Genomic DNA, 6,662 nt, shown 5'->3' on the forward strand with positions numbered 1-6,662 from the left:
CGCTGAAGACTCGCGACAGTATTCACACTGGAAGCATTTGTACAGCGTCACAGCAGGGGCTCCAAAGATACATATTTTCTTTACAAAGACAACTATAAATTTGTTTTTAGAAGTTGGTCAGTGATAAACTTGAAAGTTTTAAAATCTTGAAAGTTTGTTAACACAGGGATTCGCGTGTAAATGGTAAACAACAAAAACAGCTCCTATGTCGTTTCAGTCCTTCTTAAATATAGAACATGCTGTTTATACTAGGGCTGTCAAAATAGCTGAAAAACTAAATTCGAATTTACTTAAATATTATCAATATTCGAATTATATTCGAATTTAAAAGGCATAATTTCAGTTAGGGGGGAAAAATTATATAATTAAAGTTGCTTAAACAATTAGAAACAAAACAGAATCATGCATGTATGTATAGCTTAATACAAAGGACCGAAAACCAATCACAAAGAGTACTTTTTCATTTAAAAACATGAGATGCAGTGGGATGGGGAAAAACCGCTTAAAGTCTTGAGACATGTTACATTACATTAATTCACTTACATTAATTTTGCATGGCTTTCTAAACATGGGTAAAAATATGAATTTCTTATGTATATACTCCATTGTAACTTAAGATCCTGAGTAAGATGAATTGTTTGTTGTGAGTTTGATAAAATGTTTCAAGTTATAATTTGCTTGTAGACATGTGAGTTTTCGGTGGAGGCGGCGCGATGGGTTTGGGGACCCACAGGCGGAAAAAGAAATCAAACGTAATAATTAAAAAGTTTAAATGGGCAAATCTTCCATACATATTTTTGATTCTTCATTTTCTTTCCTGACATACTCCAATTCGTGTTAAAACACACTAGACCTGAGGGCTGGGTTTTGACACAAATTTCACGATTCGATTCTCATTCACAAGCTTGCGATTCGATTCGATTACCAATTTGATTCAATATGGATTATTTTGGATATATATCAGGTACAGTACTTGCCAAATTTTCTCAAGGAAAAAAAATCTCTCAACTAATGCTGTAAAATATACCTGAGAGTCAGTTGGTGCTACATTACTATAATATTGAAGGTTAAAATTGACTGATTTGTTAAAATTACACTTAATGAAGATTTTAAAATAATAAAGTTACAGTTACATAATAATATTTCTACTTCAATTCGTTTTTTTTATATAGGCTGTAAGCATTTAAATGGTGGCTGTCATAAAAACTTGATGGATTTATTAAAACATAAATTAAACACTGAAGAACAGTAAAATTTATAAAGAATATGTTATATTGTGCATATATTTAACAAAATGCCCCTCTCTACAGTTTATTTTCTAACTAATGAGTTTATGGACACCGAATATGTTTTTCTGAGGTAAATGTGACGTTACGTGACATTGTGTACAAGCCGTTATGACATCTTTGCGCGGCTGAAACACTGATTGAGCGATTACATGAGACCGGATACGGCACTCTTTCTTTTAACTTACCTTCGGATGTTTAGTCATGTTTATTTTGTGCTGAAGCTGGTATTAATGTGGAGGAGTTGATCAGTTCACGTCTGTTGATCTGAGGCGCTACAGCAATCTGTCACTCCACATTAAACAGCGCCAAAACAGCATTTATTGTTTGAATATTGCAATACAATGGACAGAATTTGAAATCTGAGACTGTTTCATATTAAAAGTACCAAACACAATCCTTATTGCGATATATTGGATGGGAAGTGCCCTTCAATGTTCTGTCCATTAACTGAAAACAGGCTAGAATAAAACATATAAGACATGCTTATTCTGTGCATTTTTAGCACTTTTTGTGTGAAATCATATTATTTTGTCCATCAAAAGTGTGCTGTCACTTTATTTGAGCGTGAGCTCACACAACTCTCCTGCTCCTGGTGTGAATGAATGCACTCATTTGTTAACATGCACGCCGGAAAAAATATGCTTGCGGTGTGAAACCGGCATTAGTGTTCCTTCCCTTCACAAAAACTATGACGAGAAAGAGTCGTTGATGAGTTTTGTGAGTTTTACCAGTTTCCATAATGTAAAGAGTGTGTTTGTATTTATAATATAATATAATAAATCAGGAAACTAGATGAGGTCTAATAAACCGTATGTATGAGTTGATATTCTCGTGATTTGTGCTTACAGGTGAAAGTGCAATATTTCGAATGTGCTTCTCAAATGGCAACAATCATGATGAGTAATTATGATTATAATGTTGAGGAAAATAATTGTGATTATCAGTTTAACCCCTAACATTTCAATTGACTAAAAGCAGACTAAAATTCCCAGTCTTTTTAAATATCAGAGCCCATCGCGTATTTCTGAGGGAGGGTCTTCATAAAACCAGGAAATCATCAGTGTTTATAGGAGAAGGGACAGAGCGGTGTAGAATAAAGGTAAATTATGTGAAAAATAATGTGTTTTTTAAAAACGAAGCATTAACACATGTTAGACTGCACCCCATAAACACAATCAATCCTAGAAAAAAAACAGTCAACCACCCCTTTAACACTGCACACTGTTTGAAGAAGAAAAATACAGTCTATGTAGACAGCTCACTAGAGTTCAGAGTTATACTCCCTTTCTTTGGTTTTCTTTTCTTCTCGGTTGTTTTTTTTTGTATCATCAATGATGAAATGCTTTTGTGCCAAAGATCATATGTGACCCTGGACCACAAAACCAGTCATAAGGGTCAATTTATATATATAAGAATAAATGAGCTTTCCATTGATGTATGGTTTGTTAGGATAGGACAATATTTGGCTGAGATACAACTATTTGAAAATCTGGAATCTGAGGGTGCAAAAAAATCTAAATATTGAGAAAATCATCTTTAAAGTTGTCCAAATGAAGTTCTTAGCAATGCATATTACTAATCAAAAATTAAGTTTTGATATATTTACGGTAGGACATTTACAAAATATCTTCATGAAACATGATCTTTACTTAATATCCTAATGATTTTTGGCATAAAAGAAAAATGTATAATTTTGACCCATACAATGTATTGTTGGCTATTGCTGCAAATATACCCCAGCGACTTAAATTTTTGTTCAAATAATTTTTTTCCACACAAATACCAATTTCCACAAATATTATAGAGTTTGGCAAAATTAATATCAATTTGATTACATTAATTTATTCAGTTATGGTATATTTAAAAATATTTTTATATAAAATACAATAACTAGTTTGTATTGTCATTTTTACTCAAATAACAATTTATATAAATGTAATAATATTGCCTTATACCTTATATAATGCTCATATAACTTTATATAACTTTTTTTTGCGTTAAATTATAAGTTAATATAAAATATTTTAGCATATTTATTTATTTCTATGGCATTTCCACATCTAGAAGTCACACTTAAAATTCCCACATACAGTATAACCAGGCCATCCAAGAACATGCAAGTCTTGGTTATTAAGGGAATTAATTAAAATAAGAAATATTATTTTAGATTTCATCTTGTTTTTGCTTATTTAAACCTTTGTTTGTTTTATTTAAAATAAATTTAAGTCATCTTGTTGCCCTTTTGGAAGCTCGCTGAGGCTCCCTATAGTGGGTCCCACTCCTCTGGTTGAGAACCACAGCAATGAGATTCAATGGAGATTTTTGCAGAAATCATGAGAAAAAGACTCACATGTGAGTTCAAACATTTCTCACCTGATGATCTGAGCTCTAAGCTCTCACTTATTGACTTGTTTTGTTTTCCTGTTAGCGATGTTTAAGTCTTCTGAAGAACAAAAACAAAACTGCATTCAGTGAACATCTTGCTCTTCTCTTGTGTGTAGTTCATGGCGGGAAAGGTGTTCGATACACTCACAGTGAAGACGTTTATCCAGAGAAGGGTACGTATCTGCAGCTCTCATGCACCTCATTTATATTCATGGATGCAGATATTAATCCATATTCATGTGAAGATCACCAGCTGGTCTGCATGGGAGCGTCTACTTCTCCATCTCAAGTGTGAGGATTTACATAAAAACTAAAAGATGTTTTGCATGGTTTACCTAACTAAAATGTACTGTGCTAATAATAATGTCTAGGAAATACAACACACATATTTGTTACTATGGTAAACTAAAATTATTACTCTTACTTTGGTAGCTTGAAATTGGCCACAATTGTTAGAAAAACAAATGAAAGCAGGTAAATTCTTGACGATGCATAAGCAGTTTGAAGGAGTTGCGTATTAATTACGATTTTACAGTAGTAACTATAGTTACTATGGTATTTTGGCAGAAACTATAGTTACTATCAGTGTTAGTAATGTATCAGAATTATGTAATTTAATTACAAAATAAATGTAACTAATCTGTAACAGTTACTGAGAAAAAAGGTGTAATTAAATTACAGTTACTTATGAAAATGTTAACATTACAAAGGAGGTTACATCAGAATTTTTTCACACTTATACAGATTTAATTGATTTCTTTCTCAAATTGCGTCGAATGCTTTAAAATACGAGACGCCAGTGTTTCAGGAGTTTAGGACACAGAACAGGACACATGCTTCATATGCAGTATTTTAACTATGCAAAGATTTGATTTCAAAAACAGTTTCATAACTAATAAACTATTTCTTGTTATGATTTTGAATCAGTGTTTAACCCCAGAACGATCTCAAAGTAAAAGAGGTGCTAAAGTCTGATTTTGAGGCGGCTGTGCTTTAAAATTCAATTATTATAAACTTAATTTTGAAGGATTTTGAAAGTCTGTCAGTAATCAGTGTTGAGCGCTACTGTAAGATTAAACCGGCCTGCTATAAATGTTTCAGAATGATTAACAGTTGAAAACATTCATTAGAAATGTAGAAAAGTAATCAAAAATGTATCAGATGAAATCAGTTACATTAATGAAGTAATTGAAATAGTTACACTACTTATTATATTTTAAATAGAGTAACTTGTAATCTGTAACCTATTGCATTTCCAAAGTAACCTTCCCAACACTGGTTACTATGGTGCATATTTGTAAGGATAGGAATTAGATATCCATAATCTGGTGGAAATGATTCAGTCAGATTTGTTTGTGTAAATGGGTTATTTTATGTCATCTTGATGAATTAGCTGTTAGCATTGATCTGATCTATTTAAGGAGAGTGAGTGTTGTTATAAAACATGTTGACACTCTGGAGTGAAGCTGTCTTCAGAAAGCCCATCAGAGGACTCTGTGTGTTTATATATTGCAAGTGTCACATGTGTAGAGTTTGATTCTGCTGCCCTCTGCTGGAACAGCCCTCTATCAGCACTAATAACACTGCAGCACAACCTCTTTAGCAAGATATTTTCAGAGTGATTTTATGTTAATATTTAAATAATTTAAAGACACATTCGCATGTTTACAGTTCTCTGATGTTGGTTAATGGTGAGATGGCATGCAAGTAAAAAACATAAAATATTTAATCTTTTTTAGTAAGCGTTGAATTTTGTTATGTATAGAACTGCACGACTACTTGTTTATTTTGTCATGTAAATATTATTTTGTCATATATTTGATTGTTTTTAAATTATTTATAGGACTACATGACTGCCAAAAAATGAAATTGTGATTATTCCATCATAAATTTCAATTTTAACTATTATTAGTAGTAGTAGTATTAATACTTATTATAAAAATTAATGACTGAAATATATATTTACTGTTGTAAATTACAGTTGTATTATAAAATATAGAATTTTTCATTTTTGTTGTATTTTATAATATTAGTAATAATGCTAATATTAATGTCTTAAATTCTTCACTTTTTTAAATGTTCAAACCCTCAAGCTTTAACATTTGAAATTTAATTTTGCCATAATTCTGGTGAAACGTGTGAACTTTTGTCTACAAAAAGGTTGGAAATGTGTAAATTCACTCGTAGAAATAAACGTGCTTAAAAGGTTCTTCACAGCGATGAAGAACCATTTCTGGTTCCACAAAGAACCATTCAGTCAAGAACCATCTCTTTCTTAGCTTTGTATAATCTGAAGAAACTTCTTTCGCCGCAAAGAAGCTTTTGTGAAACAGAAAAGTTAAAGGTTCTTTACGGAACCATTTAGACAAAAAAAGGCTCTTGAAGCACCTTTATTTTTAAGAGTGTAAAGTACATGTAGTGCACAATACGTTCCCAAATGCACATTAAATCTGTGTTAGATTATCAAAAAAATCTTCAAACCCTTCCTATTTTATTGTGACCTTTGACCTGTTGCTCAGCCTCAGGCGTGGATGACGCGGTGGGTGAGGTTTCTAAGATTACGTTTTTATGACGGGACAATATTTGTCCCCTATACCGATGATTTATTAATTTATGAGGACATAGTTTATTATTGTTTGATTGATTGATTAATTTACACTTCATGTCAAATAGTTGACTTTACTTTTCTTTTTTTTTAGAAATGCTTTATCCAAATAATTTTGACTGCTACTAGTTGATTTTCAAAATGGGTTTATGATGCCATTAATTTATGAGGGCATTTTCCTAAATATATAAAAAGTATATTATTTATTTATATTTAGTTAGTTCAATTGTTTTTATTTATTTAAATGTTATTACAATTTTCAATAATTGTTTAGAAATTATAATTTGAAAATAATTGATTAGAAGTGTTTAATAATTGATTTATCTGCTACTAAAGGATTTTCAAAATAGGATTATGATGTCAATAATTGATGATGGCATTTT

Source organism: Sinocyclocheilus anshuiensis, unplaced genomic scaffold (assembly GCF_001515605.1).
Source record: "Sinocyclocheilus anshuiensis isolate Anshui unplaced genomic scaffold, SAMN03320099.WGS_v1.1 scaffold217, whole genome shotgun sequence".
Classification (NCBI taxonomy): domain Eukaryota; kingdom Metazoa; phylum Chordata; class Actinopteri; order Cypriniformes; family Cyprinidae; genus Sinocyclocheilus; species Sinocyclocheilus anshuiensis.